Here is a 20,555-nt window from a genome sequence, read left to right as displayed (position 1 = left end):
ACTCATCCTCTGCACCCTTGGAGGAGATGCTCTGCCTTGCTGGTCCTGGCACTCTCAGTTGTAGAATCAGTGCTGTTCCGGAATGCTCACACAGTGTGCTAATAGTCACCACCCCCTACCCAGTCACCTCCCTCTATGGTGGGTTCTAGACCAGCTCTGTCTGGAGATTTGGCTCCACATGTACGTCTGGCATTATTTGATACTTACGGGGCAGGGTCATTTGAACAAGGACCCCTCAAATGTCTAGGTGTTAATACCCGAGACCCATGGATCTGTTACCTTATGTGGCATAAGGGACTTGCATATGTGATGGAGTTAAAGATCTTGAGATTGAGAGATTATCCTGCTTTATCCAGATGAGCCCAATTAATCGCAAGGCTCTTAATAGGAGCAATGAGGAGGGTCAGAATCAGAGTGGGAGGCATGAAGAGAGCTTTGAAGACATTAAATGCCTGGCTTTAAAGATGGAGGAAGAGGCCACCAGCCGAGGGTATGGGCACCCCTAGAAGCTGGAGAGGGTGAGGAAATGGATCGTCCCCGGGAGCCTCCAGAAGGAAGCCAACATCCCAATTTTAGTTCAGTAAGATGCATACTGACACATACTGGATTTCTGACCTGCAGGACTTTAAGATAATAATTTTGTGCTATTTTATGACACAAAGTTTGTAGTATTTTGTTACAGAAGCCACAGGAAATTAATGCAGAGAATGTTTCAGAAGAATTAATACATGTTCATGGAATCAGAAGCTACTGCTCTCAAGGTCCATCTGTGTTGTTGAAAGTGGCAGGATTCCCTTCTTTCTTGTGACTAAATAATATTCCACTGTATATATACACCACATCTCCTTTATCTATTCAACCAAGGACAGACAGCTAGTTGTTTCCATATCCTGGCTATTGCAAATAATGTTGCAGTGAACATGGGAATGTGGATATCTTTTCCATACACTGATTTTATTTCAGAAATATACCCAGAGTTGGGATTGCTGGTCATCTGACAGTTATAATTTTAATTCTTAAAATTTCTTTAATATTTCTTTATTTTTGAGAGAGAGACAGAGACAGAGCGCAAGTAGGGGAGGGACAGAAAGAGAGGGAGACTCGGAATCTGAAGCAGGCTTCAGACTCTGAGCTGTCAGCGCAGAGCCCCATGCAGGGCTCTAACTCATGAACCGCGAGATCATGACCTGAGCCGAAGTCAGATGCTTAACCAACTGAGACACCCAGGTGCCCTATATTTTTAATTTTTTAAGGAAATGCCATGCTACTTTCCATAGTGGCTCTATTAATTTACATCTTTACCGACAGCGTACCAGGGATTCTTTTTTCTCCACGTCTTTGCCAACACATCTCTTACCTTTTTGATGATGGCCATTCCAACAGATGTGAGGTGATAATCCATTATGGTTTTGATTTGCATTTCTTTGATGATTAATGATGTTGGGAATCTTTTCATGGACCCATTGACTATCATACGTCTTCTTTGCAAAACTGTCTATTTAGTTCTCTGCCCATTTTCAATCAGATTAGGTTTTTGCTATTGAGTGGTATGAATTCTTTATATATTTTGAACATTAGCCCCTTGTCAGATACTTGATTTGTAAATATTTTTTCCCGTTCCATAAGCTGCCTTTAATTTTGTTGATTGTTTCTTTTGTGGTGCAGAAGATTTTTAGCTAGGCTCAGTGAAGTAAGTGAGATAGACGAAGATAAATACTACAAAATATCACTTACACATGAAATCTAAAAGTGTCAAACTCATAGAGGCAGAGTCAAATGGTGATTACAGGGAAGGGGGGTATGGGAAATGGTTGGTCAAAGGGTACAAACTTCCAGTTAGAAGACAAATCAGTTCTGAAGATCTAATGTGCAGCATGGTGATTATAGTTAATAATAATGTATTCTGTACTTGAACATTTCTAAGAGCATAGATCTTAAATGTTCTCACCACAAGAAAAGAAAAACAATTACATGATGTGGTGGAGGTATTCTCACCATATTGCAATATGGTGGTAATCATTTTGCAATATACGGATATATCAAGTCAACCCGTTGTACTCCTGAATGTACACACTGTGGTATGCCAGTTATGTCTCAGGAAAGCTGGACAAAAGTAAAATATTAAAAACAACCTGTTGTATGACAAGTGACAAGTGCTATGCTGGGGGCAGTTTCACATATTTTGTGGGGTTTTTGTTGTTGTTGTTGTTGTTGTTTAAAACACTTCCCTGAGATAACTACAGTTGTCCTCATTTTAGGGATGAAACACCTGACGCTCAGAGAGGTTAAGTGCTCAGCAAAGGTCACACAGCAAGTGCGTGGAAGAGAGATTTTGAGATTCTGTAGTGATGCACTCTTGACCCACAGATCTCCTCCCACACCACACGGCCTGTCTGCCCAGTTCAGGGTCATGAATGCGCAGCTGTCAGCCCTCATCCATTCTCACCACCCCTCTCCTTCCCCAGGACTTGAATGCCTACATCCCTTCTTTGTTTACCAGTATTTTGAGCCTTGTACCACAGCTTAGGTAGCAGAATTATGAGCCTGGCTGCCAGTCTGCTTTATCACCACGTCTCCAGGTTCTCCATCCCCCACAACACTCCACACACTCTCTGACCTCCTGGGGGGCCTGTTCCGGAATCCTGGGCTCAGCATTGATTCCCCTCCAGTAGGGTCTCACTCCTCTCCTCCTGCTGGTTTGCACTGCCTCCCTGCAGAGGCAGCCTGTATCAGGGCTGTTGAATTGGGGGTGGCAGGTCTTCAGTGGCCCCAGGGTGGTGACCAGCATGGCTCATAGCTCACAAGAGGCAGAACCATGCTGGTTCCAAGATCTGGGGCTTCCGAGATCCAGAAAGCAAGGTGCAATGCTTCCTTCTACCCGAGACAGCCTGGCACTGCTGAGCTAAGACATAACCTTTCTACGTGTTAGTTTCTTCATTTGTAAAATAGTAGCTGTACCCATCTCACCAAGTTCTTATGAGAATTAATGAGATAATGCCCTGAAAGGCATGTAGGCTAGTTCCTAGCAGCTAAGGAAGGTCCCGTCATTTTTGAGATACCACTTTCTTCTCTGCCATCAAGTTTCTGAGTGTCTTAAAAAGCTATGATCTTTGGGTATGGAAGTCATGTTTTGAGTGTCTGGGTATATCATTAAAATAGTCAATAGAGAATAGAGTTATGAAGACATTGTAACTGCCCTTCTAGGATTTGCAAGCTACTGTGACTCCGTCAACTTGCTAATTGGAAATTTTAAGCGCAAAATAAGTAGTTCTTTAATACGTCTGTCAAATTGACCCATGCGTTCTTGAACAAGTGACTTGATATCAGTTTCTCAGCCCCCTCAAATGCACAAGCAAAGCATCGAACAAGCCAATTATGTAGGTATCCCTCTAGCTCAGGATTCTAGCTTCCGAGGAAGAATGGGCCTCCGTTAGCCTGAATTAACTACCCAATGTCCCATCTGAATTTGGAGAATTGCAACATTTATATTCCAAGCAAGACAAGAAGTCCTAAAAGGCAAATCGCTTTTAATAAAATGGCATTTTTTGCAGAACTTTGGTTGACATGTCGGAATGATAATATTATGCCTTGGAACGTACTTCGCAGAGCAGAGATGCTAAGTTATCTGTCTGGGACAAATTTTGAAGGGAAACAAGGGGGTTGGTCCAGGGCCGGGGCCTGTTTTCATGGAGGCTGGGTGAATTGCTGGGCAGGCAAATTAGGAGACATTTGACATCAGACATGAGGGAAAGCCTGGTGGATTCCCGGGCCGCTGGGGTCAGTACCTCGACCCTCTCTGGGGCACTTGGAGCCCTAGGAACGAATACAATGACCTTTAGGAAATGCTGACTTCTAAAGAGAATGGGCAATAGATGATTTTCTCTAAGTGGAACAGTTGAGTGTGGAGAAAAGGAGATAAAAGAGCTTTTTATTGGGCCGCCTGGGGGGCTCAGTCGGTTGAGCGTCAGACTTAGGTTCAGGTCATAATCTCACGGTTCGTGGGTTTGAGCCCCATGTCGAGCTCTGTGCTGGCAGCTAGCCTAGAGCCCAGAACCTGTTTCAGATTCTGTGTCTCCTCTCTCTCTGACCCTCTGCTGCTCACACTGTCTCTCTCTTTCAGAAATAAATAAAACGTTAAAAACAAAACAAAATAAAATAAAATAACATTTCACATGGAAAAAAAAGAGCTTTTTATTATTTTTAAATTTTCTATTATTTTTCCCCTGAAGAGTTGGGGAAGAGCAACTGACCAGTTCCTGTTTTAATAATATAGGAAGCAGCCGGGGGAAGAAATGTTCTGGACCAGTGGGGTGGTCCTTCCCGCCTCTCCCACTTGCTGGCTGTGACGGTTAATTTTATGTGCCAGCTCGACTGGAACAAGGGGAGCCCAGATTAAACAGGATTTCTGGGTGCGTCTGTGATTGTGTTTCCAGAAGAGATTAGCATTTGAATTGGCGGGCTGAGTAAAGCAGATCATTCTCCCCAAGGAGGGTGGGCACCATCCAGTACGTTGAGGGCTGGGAGAACAAAAGGCAGAGGAACGGGCATCTGCTCTCGGCCTGACAGCTTGAGCTGGGACATCAGCCTCTTGTCCTCGACTGGGACCTACGTCACTGGCCTGCTGGCTCTCAGAACAAAACCCTTGGCTTTCCCGCGTCTCCAACTTGCAAGGACTTTGCAGCTTCCGTCATCACATGATAGCCGATTTCATATAATAAATCGTGTGTGTGTGTGTGTGTGTGCGTGTGTGTGTGTGTAACGTATATATGTTGTATTGGCTCTGTTTCTCTGGAGAACCCTCACTACTCTCGCACTGGCATGCCACAGAGCCTCGGTGCTTCTGTGTTCTCAACTCTAACGGTATGGAGCCAAGAAGACCCAGAGAGGATTGTGTGAAGTGAGGAGCAGATTGAAGGCAATCCTTTTGCAAGGTCTCTGGTGTTAATCAGATTGCATTTGCTGTTGTTAATTTTTTGGTGTCACCTGGTAAACCAGAAGAGGATCCACCCTCTGAAAATAAGGCTCACGTAGTACATGATGTGGACATTTGAGCTGCTAGAATTTTTTATGTGTTCTGAAGACAAAAACTGAGCAATGTAAGCTTTCTGCATAAAACAATTGTGAATCTACTGTACTTAGCTTCCGTTTCTTTAATCATTTATTTATTTTTGAAATGGTTGCAATAAGAAATCGTACAACAGATACACAATAAGATACACACACAAAGAGAACATAATGATTATAGAGGGGAATGCAAATAAGCGTGTCTACCTAAGCTGACTGAATCAAATTTGCAGCTTGTTCCAGAACTTTCCAGTGTCCCAAGTGAAGTGGAAGTATGACCAGTCATGCATTGTTCATTGTTGGAAAGCGGGGTCAGGCCAGTGTGTTTAGGTAAATTAATATACTTTCTAGCTGTGGATTCAAAAATCAGTTTTCCATAAAAGTTATATAATTTTATATTTTTCAAACTTAATATACTATTCAAACAGAACATTATGCCAATTCCTTTCAATTCCTGCTTTGCTATCAACTAGGTTTTTAATAAGTAAATACCATTCACATTACCTCTCATAAACACAGATTTTTAACCATGTTGAGATGACATTATTTATAAATGATTAGCATGGTCTCTGGTGCCATTAATATTTCTTAGTATATGGTTCTTGTTACTATTACTATTTTTTTAATTATCACTATATGGAAGTCCAAAGATACTGAATGATAAATTAGACAATATTCCCCAAACATAATTCCAGAAATGAGTTGCTGGTTGTACAGCACGCTAGGTCATCAGAAGAATATCTTGGTTGAAATACAACCAGATCTTGGGTTAATTAGAAATTAACAACACAAATATAAATGAAAATAATTTTTATTTTTTAGGGTTTGATAGAATATAACGGAAATCTCTAAGAACTAAAAATAAGCAGACAAAAAACTGACCGAGCTGAAACCAAAAGAGAAAGCATGAGCAATCAGCAAGTATGTGTTAAAGAGCGTGGGTTTAGGGGGCCCAGGTGGCTCTGTTGGTTAAGTGTTGGACTCGATTTTGGCTCCAGTCATTATCTGATGGTCTGTAAGACTGAGCCTTGCATTGGGCTCATGCTGACAGTGCAGAGCTTGCTTGAAAATTTCTCTCTCTCTCTTCCCCACCCCTCTCTCTCTCTTTCTCTTTCTCTCCCTCACAAAATACTCAAATAAACTTAAAAAAAAAAAAAAAGAAGCTAAGTTTAGACCATGGTCCAATAGAGATCTTCACCTTGAGACCTGGACTTTAGGAAATGGGGAACCAAAAATCGTGCCATACATCTAGGTCACTTGGCCCTCAAAAAAGGAAAAGAAAATTCTCTCCGAAGATCATAAGCAAAATAAAGGTCTTAAACACACACACACACGCACGCACACACGTACACACAATTATACCTACAATACAGAATACAAAACAAGTGTGTTTGAAATACTTAAAGAAATAAAATTAGAAAAGAACAAAACTCAATTGTGTTCATACAGACTTGAAAAAAAACTAGATAGTCCTTTTAGAAATAAAATTATTAAATTTCAAAATCCAATGAATGGGTTGGAACATTATGTAAGATTAAAATGAACTAAACATTGGGGATCATGAAGAAATATCTGATTAGAAGAAGTACTGAGGGCCACCCGGTGGCTCTGTTAGTTAAGTTGGCTTCATCTCAGGTCATGATATCAGACTCCATGGGTTCCAGTCCACATGGGGCTCAGTGCCGGCAGCACAGAGCCTGCTTGGGGCTCCCTCTCTCCCTCCCTATCTGCCCCTCTCCCGCTCATGCTCTGTCTCTCTCAAAATAAATAAAAAGCTTAAAAAACTTTAGAAGAAATACTCAGAATGTTTGAAAAAGGAACAAGGAAGTAGAAAATCATTACAGAATACTAAAAATAGAATATAGAAAATAAAGTACAGTGTATATGAAGCCAAATTAAACAAAACAAAACAAGGGATTTCACACTTAGACACATTGTTGTAAAACTGCGGAACTTTAAAGAAGATTCCAAAAGTAGCCAGAGAGAAAAAGGTCAACAAGCTAACAGATTTTTGGCTGAAATAGCAGCAACAAGAGGCAGAGTAACATCGTCCACATTTTGAGAGGTTGTAACTTTCAAGGAAGAATTCCATAAGCTGTAGAACTATCCTTAACAGTAAATGTAAACTAAACATCTTTCCTGGTAGCTCAAAGCTAAGAAAATTATAACCAATAGACTGCTCTAAATGAATTTTTAAAAATTTCCTCAGGTAGATATAAATTATTTCGGAAGGAAGAAAAAAATCCAGAGCACCTGGCTGGTTCAATTGGAAGAGCAGGTGACTGTTAATCTCAGGGTTGTGAGTTCGAGCCCCACATTGAGTTTAGAGATTACTTTAATAAATGAAAACTTTAGAAGAACAAATAAAACTGAGGTTCTCCTATTTCTTACATGGGAAGAAGGTTTAAAATATTATTAGCTTTAAACTTCGTTAAATATACAAGATAAAAATTTCAAGTGTGACCATTGAAAATAAAGAAATGATACGTATATACTACAAACCAATAAAGAAAAAAACACAATTACATTAACAACAAAATTCCACAATCAATTCCCCTCCCTGCCTCGTTTTACTCCAAAATTAAAATTCTAGAAAGTGAATAAAGAGTCATAGGAATGGCATTATTATTAAAGGCTTTAACTAAGAGACACAAAGAAAAATGCTAGGAGGAACTCAGTGATACGAATAATCACAATAAATATAAATGGACTAAGTATAGTTAGTTAGAAATCATTAAATGTAAGACTGAGTTAAAAAAATCAGGCATATGGTGTTTACAAAGTTCTATTTAGCACATGACAAAATGCAAAAGTGGAAACAAAAGGTAGGAAAAGATACAGCAAATTCTAACCATACTGAAATTAGATAAGTATAATTTAAGACAAAATGATTATCTATAGGCACTGCCCATATAAGGACAATAATTGGCAATTCATCTAGAAGATACATCTATTCTCAATATGATGTCAGCATTGATCGTAGTTTCAAAATACGATAGAAATACAAGGAAGAGCTGACAAGTTCATCTTTACAGTGAGATATTTCAAAATTATTTTGGCAAAGTCAGTGACATGCACGACGACTTGGCAAAAATTTATCAGACTCCCACATCCTAAATGTTCATGATCATCTTTGTTAGCAGTAAGATTAAAGCTGGTCAGTGGTGCCTGGGTGGCTTAGTCGATTAAGAGTCCAACTCTTGATTTCAGCTCAGGTCATGATCTCAAGGTTTGGGTCTGTGAGATGGAGCCCTGCCCTGGGCTCTGCACTGAAACAGTACAGCCTGCTTGGGATTCTCTCTCTTCCTCTCTCTATCTGCCCCTCCCCTTCATTCTCTCTCTCTGTGTCTCTCTCTGTGTCTCTCTCTGTGTCTCTCTTTCTCAAAATAAATAAACATTTTTTAAAAAGACTAAAGCTGATGACATGAAATTAATCCCTTGTCAAAGGTGAGAGCACTGGAACATGTAGGTCACTGTGCATGCTGACGTTCAAGGCCAGCTCTGCTTTAAGAAGTGTGTCTGAGGGAGCAGAGTTATGGACACACTACATATCCCTTCAAAAGAGTTTTCATAAATCTTGGACGGGCTTTTGACAGGAACGGAGAAGCAAGACAGTTTGCTGGTGCTCTCATTGAATCCCCAGATAGTGTCCTAGATTCTGAATTAAAGAAAGAACACTTAGTTTTAAAAATCCATGGAGCAGTGAGAGGTGGCCTTTTGTTGAGGAACTCGAGGATTGTGAGTGGAGCCTTGTTGTGGATGGACGGTCCTTACGCCTGCACAGAGCGGGTGTGGTCTTGGCATTCTACAGCCTTCTTTAAATTCACAGACCATGACTAGGCAGTGATAAAGCCACAATTTTCAGACGAGGGATCAAGTGTTCGTGCATGGTATGGCTTTTAAAAGATCTGATTTTGAGACCAATGGCCTGAGTTCTAGTTCTGACTCTACTCTTCAGAAACTTTGCCAAGTGTCTTGCCTTAAGCAAGGAGATACACCATAAGTTATGATCCTTACCTATGTCCCCAGCTTGCTTACCCGCGTCCCAAACATCAAATGGGATAGTGGATACACAATCACATTGCAAATTCCCAAAGCAGGGCACACATGGAAAGATTTGTCATCCTCCTAAGTAAGGAAGATGTGCACGCAAATGATCCTGACTCATTTGTGAAATATATCTTAAGAGTGAAAAATAAGGCTTATAGATAAAAATCTCAGCAGAGGAAGAACTTCTTTGAAGGGCATCAGCATAGCTTAGTTTTGATTTGTGAGGAGGAACAGAGCCTTCCCGCAGGGAACTGGGCAGGGAGCCGGATGCCAGGATCTCTGTGGCATCAGGAATTTACTGAAGTGGATTTTTAATAATTTGTCAACTTAGAATAGACTATCCTTGACTATCCTTCTGAGATCTGCTCTTTCTTTTTTTTTATTTTTTTTGTTTTTTTTTATTNTTCTATTGTTAGTTTCCTGAGGAACCTCCACACTGTTTTCCAGATGGGCTGTACCAGTTTACATTCCCACCAACAGTGTAGGAGGGTGCCCGTTTCTCCACATCCTCGCCAGCATCTAGAGTTCTCTGATTTGCTCATTTTAGCCACTCTGACTGGCGTGAGGTGGTATGAGATCTGCTCTTTCAATGTACGCTGTCCTATTAAGTTCCCCAAAGAGTCCCCCCATTGTAATGCAAAGTGGTCATGTGATAGAAGCCAAGCCAATCAGAATTCTTCCCTGGAATTTTATTCTAATCTGAAAGAACAGCAAAATGGCAAAGTGAGTCCCAAGCCCCCAGGACCAGGATACCCTCTCTCTCTGGTCCGCTCATCACTTTGCCATGGTTCCTGTTATACAAGAACGTAATTGACAGACCCCCTCCTCAGTGCCGCGTCTTTTACGATACTCTGACCCTAAGTCCTAAATGGAACCCTCTGCCATGCATTATCCCAGCTGTTTGTCACACATCATCCTGTTTATTCTTCACAGCAGACTCATGATGTAGACACCAGAGTTGCAACTTAAAGGTGAGAGTTGGCAAATAGTCCGAGGTGATCCAGCCAACAAGTAGCAATGTCCCTTTTCCAACACATGCCTGTGTGCTGCTTGTATCTGTATTTGTCTGTGGCCTCTGCTCCGAGTAGACTGTAGCACCAGTCAGTGCCCTGTTTTGGAAAGGATTCTAATTCTAGTCATTTCCCATTCATGTTGGAGCCTGGACGCACATGTGTCACAGCACCTTAAACACCACGAATGGTGGGGGAGGGGGGAGGACCCACACACAACAGCACCTTAAACACCACGAATGGTGGGGGGGGGAGGACACACACACACACAAAGTTTGGAGGGTCATGAAGCCATTCTGACAGTGACAAGTGCTTTGAAATCCTAGGTGTTACTTTGGCACTTAGGTATTGGGGAAAAAGGCTCTCCCAGTCCTGTGGAATGTGTGCTGATCAAAAAATGGACTTCATTTGCAAGGCAAGGCACTGTAAAGCAGATAGACAGAAAACAAAGGACTAGATAATGAACTAGAATACGGGAAGTGCCTTTCAAAGCCTGTTTCTCAATGTGGCTTTTGGGCCAGGATCGTTCCTCCCACCACTGCTGTAAAATATATTTCTGCCCCTGATATGTCACTTTGCGCTTTGGCACTCGAAGACCCAAATGTGATCGGATGTGGACGTTTCTCTATAGCAGCATTTTTAAGGCCCTCAGAATTTTCAGTTTGATTAACACATTGATAAGACATCTATTTTACTTAAAACAAGGATGCCTGTGGGATTTGGGGGAAAAAATTCCAAAAATGAGGCCACGCTGGAAATATTAAATACAGATACAGTAGTAAAACATTCAGCTAAAACAGCAATAAAATGGACCTTCGATGGGCCTCTTGAGGAATTAAAAAAGCAGCTTCATTCCGCGGGTGTGTTCAGACGGAAATAAATCAACACCGCACCGCCGAGGAGAAATAAGACCCCGGTATATCTTTATTTAAGATATGTAGGATGCCAAGTCAGACAGGGTGGAGGAGAAATACATATTGTTTTTGAAACTGAAACATGAATATGGTTGTAATTTTAATGTTTCTTGTCGGAAAAAGGTCATCTTCGGGGAGGTCGGGGTTTTCTTAAGGTCATTTCACATAGAGATATCTGCCTTCCTCTGACATTTCATCTAGCGGAGACCCACCTCCTCTGACACACGAAATGGGTTCTTAGCACACCCCATGGCTATTTCTATCAACATCGGTGACTCTTACACGGAGTGTAATATGCACAGATTGGAGACAAAGATCCACAGTCTGTCTGAGGCTGGAGGTTGAGTTGAAAGGACGGAGTGAAAGTTTTTATTATTATTTAAAGGGATCGTGATCATATTTCTAAAAGTACAGCTCCGAGTCCCAGGGGGGTGTGTCAGATATGCCTGTGGGGAGTATTTTCGCCGCTGTCCTTCTCCAAAGCAGCTATCCTGGAAAGAAGGTCCATTTCAGAATACTCTCATGCTAGGCCTTCTTTCAAGGCCGCCCAGGTTTTAGAAGGTCATAATTTTTTAAATGTTTATTTATTTTGAGAGAGAAAGAGAGAGACTGAGTGGGGGGAGGGACAGAGAGAAGGAGACAGAGGGTCCGAAGCAGGGTCTACGCTGTCAGCGCAGAGCCCAATGCAGGGCTCAAACCCACCAACTGTGAGATCATGACCTGAGCTGAAGTCAGACGCTTAACCGACTGAGCCACGCAGGTGCCCCAAAATGTTATTTTTGGTTAAATTTACTGAGGTTATCTTCTAGTAAAATAGACGATGAGCATAGGACCACGGTGGCTTTTATTTCTGCGTCAGAGCTGGGATGGTCCGCTGCGGACACACAACGGTGACGTCTAATCCTACACCAAGGGTCTGAGAGGCTGGTAAAATAGCCTGAAGCAGAAGGAGTCATCGTTACCATTACCTTTCCTAATGATGATGTTGATGTTGATTTCAATAACTGCATTTGATATATCTGACTTTCCCAAATCAGTTGGCCCATATGGAGCTTAATCTAAAGAAAAAAAAAATGCAAGGAAAGAAAATTACCTTAAAGTGAATACAACGCATGACTGGGTTGCTAGGGGGTTGGCTTTACATATACATGCATTCATATATGGGAACACACGTGCTGTACTCATACATATCCGTATGCCCAAAGTAAAGCCGAGTCCTTTTCCCACTGTCTCTCAATATTGTGCTTTTGGACTTGGTACGTGATCAAATCAGAGTAGAAAACTGTCCCTGTTTTTTTTGGTATTTGTTGTGTGAACATTTCACTACACAAATCATCCAGCCCCTCCCACTGGAACATGGAAGTCTGGGTCACTCCCATGTGATGAACAGCAGCCTCAGGAAGGAAACTCATCTTAGCAAGAAGCAGGAAAGATTGTGATGCACGAGTAGGGGAAGGTGGCCCCCCTCATTGGCCCCCACCTTGGATGTGGGCTCTGAGTGTTCACATTGTTGACTGCTCTGCCCAGCATTTCAGCAGGGAGCGAAGGTACGTGGCAGCTATCCAGGCCATGGGGGACCCAGGTGTTCCCCTTCTGGAAAGTATCCAGGTGCCCCCAGGGCTCAAAGGAGGTGAATAGCCAGGTGTAGCTGCGAACTTCTGTTTGGTGTAGCTCCCAGCCTGTGCCCTCCTGCCTACACCTGAATGGTCCCCGGCAAGCACTGCAAACACACAGTCGTGTTCCGCCATGTGCCAGGGGCAGCTGTAAAGTGTTTTGTTCATTCATTTAAGATGATTAAGAAAACAGGGCAAGAGAGTTCTTCTCATGCATGTCTCCTGGAGGACCTCCAATATAGTTCTCCAAAGACAGGCCTTGCCTGCCTCATGTGCCAGAATGTTCTTCCTTTCACAGAGAGGGAGCAAACTGTAGGCAAAGAGCTCTGGGCATATAGTCAGAGAGGCCATGCCCCAGTTCACTCTCCTTCCCATTCCATTTCCACTCTCTAGGGTCTTTGCCTTTGGGGGGGGATCATGATGGCATCGCAGGGAGCCAGGGCATCAATCAGCAACATGAGGTTAAAATGGCATCGGCATTGAGTGCCACAAAGAAGCAGATGCGGGAATCAGGAATGGAGAGGGAGTAGGGTCAAGCTTGCCATCTTAGGGAGAGCTTCTTGGGTTATCCCAGACGGAACTGGTGTCTGCAGGATGGGTTATACTAACCAGTGGAAGGATTGGGTGGAGGGTGGCACACGTCCAGACTGGGAGTCAGGGGCACTCTGGGGGAAGGGCAGAAAAAGAGTACAGCACTTTTCAAGCAGGGGTCCCCAAATTATTTGACACTCCCTTCATCAAAGGGTGGGATCTATGTTCTGTTGAATGGAGAGAGTTTTGTGAGTGCCTGGGTGAGCAGAGTGCGGCAGAAGGGATGCTCTCTGCCTTCTGAGGCTCATCCGTGCAAGGCCATGGCTTCTAGCTGGTCATCTGGGGATGCTCGCTCTGCAGGACTCTGCTTGCTCCCTTTCGGATATCATTCATGCATCCCCAGCAGATGCCATGGGCTGGTGTTGGGGTTGATGGTGCCAGCTGTACTCAGGCACCCTGGCTCACCCCCAGGCTGGTGAGGAAGGTGCCATCTTGGAATTGAAGCCTGCAGTCCCAGCTCATCTTGGCCCCAGCCCCTGGCTCAGACATCCCCCACTGGGTTCTTTCTGAACTCCCCACCCTTAGAATTCCTTATCTACAGAAATGGTGGCTCTTAGCTCTTCTAGCTGTGGTGTCATTTATTTCCCAGCAAAAGACAACAGGAATAGTAGTGCGGGCAGAGGACAGCTGATGGGCCAGGCGTGTGGTGAAATGAGGTGGGGAGACACCTGCTCCAGGCCGTGTCTTGCCCTGGAAGCATTTTGAAGACTGTGATCACTATCCCTAGAGCAATGGGGACTTACTGGCAGGTTTTAATCTGGGAGAAACAAAACCAGCTTTGTGAATTGAAAGATCACCAGCGGTTCAGGGGGGTTTGAAAGGGGCCTAGCCTGGGTTTTGAAATCAGAGGTCACTGCAGTGTCTGGGTGAGAGATGATGGCCTCCTGAACTAACACAGTGGTGATGGGCATTGATAGAAGTGAACAGAACAGAGAGATCTTTAGAGGGTAAAATTATCTTGTGTTAGCCATGGCTTTGTTATGAGGATGAAGCTCTGATAGAACTCCCATCGACTCTAAAGGGACCAGATTGTACTCATGAGAGCAATGCTTTTATTAAGACAGGGGAGGGATGAAGATAAAAAATTTCGTCCCGGACATTTTGAGTTTAATACGATTTTCGATGTTCAAAGTAGACGGGATGAGTAGATGCAACTCAGAACAAGAATCTTTGTTCTATCCATCACTTTGGGAGTCTTTCGCCTAGAAATGACTACTGAAGCCACCGATTTTGTTGATCTTGTCTTAGGAAGAAGCTTGGAATAAAAATAAGGGGTTGAGGATGAATGAACTCCAACATTTAAAGGTAGTAGTGGTTAAGAAGAAGGAATGCAGAGAGGGAGGGAAAAAACCTGGAAGTCCTTTGCAATGGAAGTGTGGGAAAGACCATGTAGAGAACTGAGTACCCCATGATCTAAAGAAAAACCCATCAGGTGTTACCAGAGGACAGACAGAGGTAAGGGAAGAAGTGAGTGTCTGGAATTGCAGGAAGAAAAGAGACTCTTTTCATAAGGCGTCTATAAAAAGGAGGAGCAAGATAAGGTGTTAATCAGAGGAAAACTGAGAGCAATAAAGTAGTTTTTTTCTCTCTAAAAATGGGAAGATCATGATTAAGTGAACAAGTATCGATGTGAAGAATCTAGAGAAATGTACTCCAGAGAGACAAGGGATGATGAGATTTTAAGATTCTCAAGAACAAGGAAGGCTGTCTCAGAACAAGGGATTGGAAATGAGCTCACGTGGAAGGAGCTGTCTCCTCAAAGTTACCAGAATAGAAGGACAGGACACAGTAAGTGCAACTTCAGTATTCAGAGAAAGTTGAGGGAGTTCTCACCCCAGTCCTTCAATTTTATCTGAGAACTTGGAGGTTTTGTTCTCTTCTGTGGGTTGTGAGGGTAGTAACAACAAGGTTTGAGAGAAATAGTAAGGGTTTGAAATATTTGTTGTGACAACAGGATCTTGATGGACCAAGGAAAAATAGGAGGACTTCCTGGCAAGGGTGATCCTGCTTTTGAAGATGAACATCTATGCATTCTGCCTTCCTGGCAGATCTCCAACAGCACATGCTTCTGGAGTGAAGACAAGTGAATCACTGAGTTCACCTGGGGCTTGGGTTTTACTTAGATGGATGTGAAAAGCAGAGGGTAAGGGATTTCAGGGTGTTGACAAAAATATTCCTAAAATAATTTAGGCTGAGCAAGGAGGAAGGTGAAGACGTTGGAAGGTTGATGCATTGTCAGGACTCCCAGGAGATTAATTCACAGGATATTTCTAGTACTTATTTCCATGGAATCCTGGGGTTGTTGCTCTAAGATACCAACATTTACCAAGAATCTGGAGTCTAGAATCTATGCAGCCCTATCCCTGTTTCCAAAGTGTGAGGCAGTACTGTGTAGTGACTATGGTTTCAAGTTCATGCATCACAATGTTGAGGGCTGGGTCTCAGCTCCTCCACATAAAACACTTGTGAGCTTTGGCACATCACTCGGCTTCACAAGGAGGCTGTCTGCCTACCTGTGAGATGGAGAATGTGGTCCTCATTGAACCTATCTCATAAGCCTGCTGTATGTCAGTCAATATGCACAAGACTCTTTGGTATGAAGCCTCAGATGAATAGTATTAGATAGCATTGCCCCAGATGTTCAACAAATAGCTTGAAACTATTATCACCTCCAATTCATATTTGAGGAAATGGACTCTCTGAGAAGCTAACTAGTTTGCTTAAGATATCAGGTAACTAGGTGGAAGACCAGCATAACCGTAGTAATTTTTAAGGTTTGCATCTTGTTAAGGATGTTTAACATTAATTGCCTTATCTTGTGACTGGAACAGTTGGAACATAAACAAAGACCTGGTGTGACTCCTAAGTCAGAGCATCTGTCATATTCCAAAAAGTCTTCCAGAAAATTCCTTAGACTATTTCTTCACCTGGACTGTGTCAGTTATTATACTTGCTATATCTACCTCATAGGTGGATTAGAAATATGAAATGGGATGTGAGAAAGGATGTCCCAGCTGTTCAGCAGTTTCTTTTCTCAGACTTTCTCCTCGCCCTGCTCTCTGATTCTCATCTCTCCCCATCTCCAAGGGTACATTTGGACGGAGAGTGTTCATCAGCCCAGGGATTTGTCTGTGGGATTCCAGCATAATGGATTCCGTCTGCTGACAACATCCTGGATTCCTAGAAACAAGTCCTCAAACAGATAGTGGGTCTTCTACTGCACTGTCATCAAGCCAAAGCCAACTAAGGATGTGGAAACACAAAATAATAGGTGAATCTCTTCATCATGACCATCTGGATTGAATCCGGTCTTTGCCACATAGCCAGAACAGCATCCTTTCTCTTATGGATTCAGAAGCAAGTGTCAATTGGTTTACAAAGAAGGTGGAGAAAAGAACAAATCAGGGTGGGCACAAGAAAGCTTAAACTTCCTTCAAAGATGGATTTACCGTTTCTTCCTTCTTCAGGACAGTGCCATACTTGCTGTCAGATGGCAGAACTACTTATCTATCATGTCACATCTCCTCTCCATGATGCCTTCCCTCCATCCATCAGCAGTTTCAAGGCCTCACCAATTGGGGGGGTGGTCATTCCTTGTGACTCCATGGTTGGCACAGAACGGACTTGTCTGGGGAATGCATCTCTCCCATTTGTGATTCAACCTGTTTCCAGAGAGTCCCAGTCACTTGCAGAAAAGTGTCCAACCCTTTAGTGTGAGCTTTTCCATGAAATTAAGGCAATAAATAACACCTAAAAAGAGAAAACAAGAAGGCACAGCATGGACATGTCATTTAAAAATATAATTAAGAACTATATATATATATTCTTCATATATATATATATATGAGCTGTATGTATACATCTCTGTATATATACCTCCTCTGTATATATACAGCTCTGTATATACACACACACACATATGTATGTATATATATGTACATATATATATTTATCTCTTCTGAGGAGGAAAATTTGGAAATGGATATGACTGGGGCAGGGGACTATACACTACTTGACTCATTAAGCTGTATCCATAGATTGCTTTGATAAGCATTAAAAATTAAAAAAAAAATTATGACTCTCATTCTATCTGTGGGGGTCAGAGGGAAGACCGTCATGACTTTTGCTACCTATAATTCTTTAAGAAATCTGAAAAGCAATTTTTCATCAATACTTCAGTGTAGTCTGTTATTCAGTTATTACTTATCTTTTCTTAAATTTCACTAGAAATATAATTGAAAAGATAATAGGAGAGAGATGATAATCTAACATATATAGTAAAAAGTTATTTACAAAACCATTAGATAGTGAAGGTCCTAGATGAACCAAACTATAACGACCATTTAAAGTTTGCATGTTATTTAAAGTTGTTGGACATTTCTTATTTTCAGTTTACAGGGGAGCAGAAGAGACTGTCTTCATTTGTGCTATAAGGATGGTGAGGCTGCAGAAGATGGCTTGTCTATATGAATCCGTAGTCACAGTGAGGTGGAGTCCCATTCAGAAAATGGTCCTTTCTCTTTTCTTCACTCCTTTTGTTGTTCTCTGTCCAGGTACTAAAGCCAGGTTAGCTGCAATGGCAAATAGCCCTTGCCGTTCAATGAATTAAAGAGCAAAGAAGCCAGCCACCCTGTGTGCCTGGGACTCCTCCATGTTGGAATGGTTCTCCCTGGCAATCTAGACGGACCCAGTGGTCCCCACGTGAAACACTGCCAGGCCCCATCACAGAGAGAAAGGAGAGCTCTGAAAGCATTTCTCTGGATGATCACACACACCCACCTGGAAGTAGTACCCAAAAGCTCTGCCCAAACTCACTGGTGGAGAGAAATTATGGGATTCCCATTTATATCGTGTCTCCATTAGCATATTTTAAAATTATTGTTATTTTTAATGCCAAGCAGGGAAGGAATGGGATATTTGGAGAAAAGTTCTGATATCTATCTTGCTTCCATGCTCACAGGCTATCCAAATGACTCCTCAATAGCGAGGCTATTTTCATCCTGGTTGGCTGTGACAAACTTTTATTCTAATGTTCTTCTCATAGTCTGTGCTTCCTCAGTCTCCGGTGGCGACAAACACTGGGATGGCAGTGGGACGGGGTCTGGGAAGGCGAAGAGAAATAATGCAGGTACAGGGCATCCAGAAACACCATCAGCCTGGGTGTATTCTAATCACTTGGTGCTTGTTGCATCAAAATGTGAAAAAGGGTTTTCGTCCAGCGATCTCAGACCCAACTCCAAACTCTCAAATGCAAAGATCATCACAGTAAATAATGACGATAATGATGATAAACTCGACGGGAGGTTTTATCTGTTTCCTTTCAAAGAGAATAGCTGGGGAGACAGAGAAACTTCTTTCATGTAAACAAAAAACGAGGAAAGACGAGGTGAGAATGGTTAGGGCAGGAGAGCAGGAGGGTGAAGAAAGACATTCAAGACATAGTCATCTCTCCTTTGATGGAAGAAGAGGCTCCTGGGGGAAGAGGGAGGGTAATCCTGCTTCTTCATGGCGAGGATGAAAGAGAAGGATAAAAATATATATCCATCACTAAGAGCGGCATGTAGAATGCTGTAATGAAGAAAAGGTGATTGCCTGAGAAGAACAATGCTCTCCTTAGGTATTTATTTATTTTTTACTAAAATAATGTGGGTTTTGATCCTCTAGGAAGGCACAGAGTAGGCAGAACCATATGTAAAATCAGCATGCTCTTGGGGACTTGATGAATGGATCTATTAGTCTTGGGAAACAAAACCATAAAATCTTGATGTGTTGATAAGAGAGGTTCCAAGTCATGGCACAACATGGTGCCTCTGTCTCCCCTTCCCTCATATCTCTGATTAGTGGATGCTTTTGAAGCACAAAAAAAGGCAGTGCATGAGAGATACCTCACACATTTTCTGACCACCCAAAGTCAAAACACATTACTGAAGACTCCTTCTTTGGTCTCCTAAAGGAATAAGGTATGAACCCCACATTTCAGGAAAAACCCTACCCTATGTTGACTTTGCTCAAGACAAGCCCTCATCAGTAAATTGAAACTCCAGTGAGATTGAGAATATACTTCCTGAGTTCCTAGAGGAATAGGTTATGTCTTCTGTGTACCTGTGCTAGTTTCCCAGGTCTATGACCACAAACAAATGACCACAAACTTGGTGGCTAAAAGCAATAGAAATTCATTCTCTGATGGTTTTGGAGACTTTATGTCCAGAATTGAGGTTTAAGCAGTGCCACAGTCATGCTGAGGGCTCTAGGGCAGAATGTTTTCTTGTCTCTTCCACATTCTGATGCTTAGGCAGTCCTTGGCTTGGGGTAACATCACTCCAATTTATGCTTTCTCTCTGTGCATCTGTCTCAACCCCCCCCCGTCTTTCTCTTATAAAGGACACCCATTGTTTGATTTATCCACCCTAAGTCCAGGTGACCACCTCTGTGGAGCTGAAGAAATAAAACAACCAAGGAAGAAAGAGAGAGAGAGAGAGAGAGAAACAAAAAAGACTTAACTGTAGAGAACAAATTGATGGTTGTCAGAGGTGAGGTGGGCAGGGGAATGGGTGCAATAGGTGAAGAGAATTAAGGACTGTGATGAAGACTGAGTAAGGAATAGAATTGTTGAATCATTATGTTGTGCATGTGAGTCTTAAAAAAATTATTGGTGCTTTGGGAGGCTCAGTCAGTTAGGTGTCTTCTCTGGAGTTTGGCTCAGGTCATGATCTCACTGTGAGATCTAGCCCTGCTTTATTCTCTGCACTGACAGCACAGAGCCTACCTGGAATTCTCTCTCTCCCTCTTTGTCTCTGCCCCTCCCCGTATACTCTCCTTCTCTGTATCTCAAAATAAATAGACATTAAAAAATTAAAGAATCTTAATCACAATTCCAAAGAACCTATTTCCACATAAGGTCACATTTCAGGTGGATATATCGTTGAGGAGGGGAACTATTCAACACGTTATATAGTACCCACTACAGTACATAATTAGGAATTATCAAGATGCATAAATGACTCATCCAGGAGGCATATAGGACATTTAACAAAGGGAGACTCCCATGAGGTCTTCCCCATGTACCCAACTAGGATGACTCGGATCTGTGAAATTTTCTCAATTCTAAGAAAGAACTCTGTGGCGTTTAGACCCTGGAAGTAAATCATTCCTCATCATCGGTCAGACCCTCATCTCCCATGTGTTCTATTTATTCATTAAACTAGTCTTTCCTGACTACCTACAATGTTCCAGACCCTGGACTGGGCACTGGGTTTCCTAGGAAGTGTATGGTGGCTCCCCTAGAACCCTAGAACCATGTATGGGATCAGGGG

The sequence above is a fragment of the Crocuta crocuta genome, unplaced genomic scaffold, assembly GCF_008692635.1.
Source record: "Crocuta crocuta isolate KB4526 unplaced genomic scaffold, BGI_CrCroc_1.0 scaffold299, whole genome shotgun sequence".
NCBI lineage: Eukaryota > Metazoa > Chordata > Mammalia > Carnivora > Hyaenidae > Crocuta > Crocuta crocuta.
The sequence above is the reverse complement of the archived record's forward strand: the minus strand, read 5'-3'. Positions refer to the sequence as shown.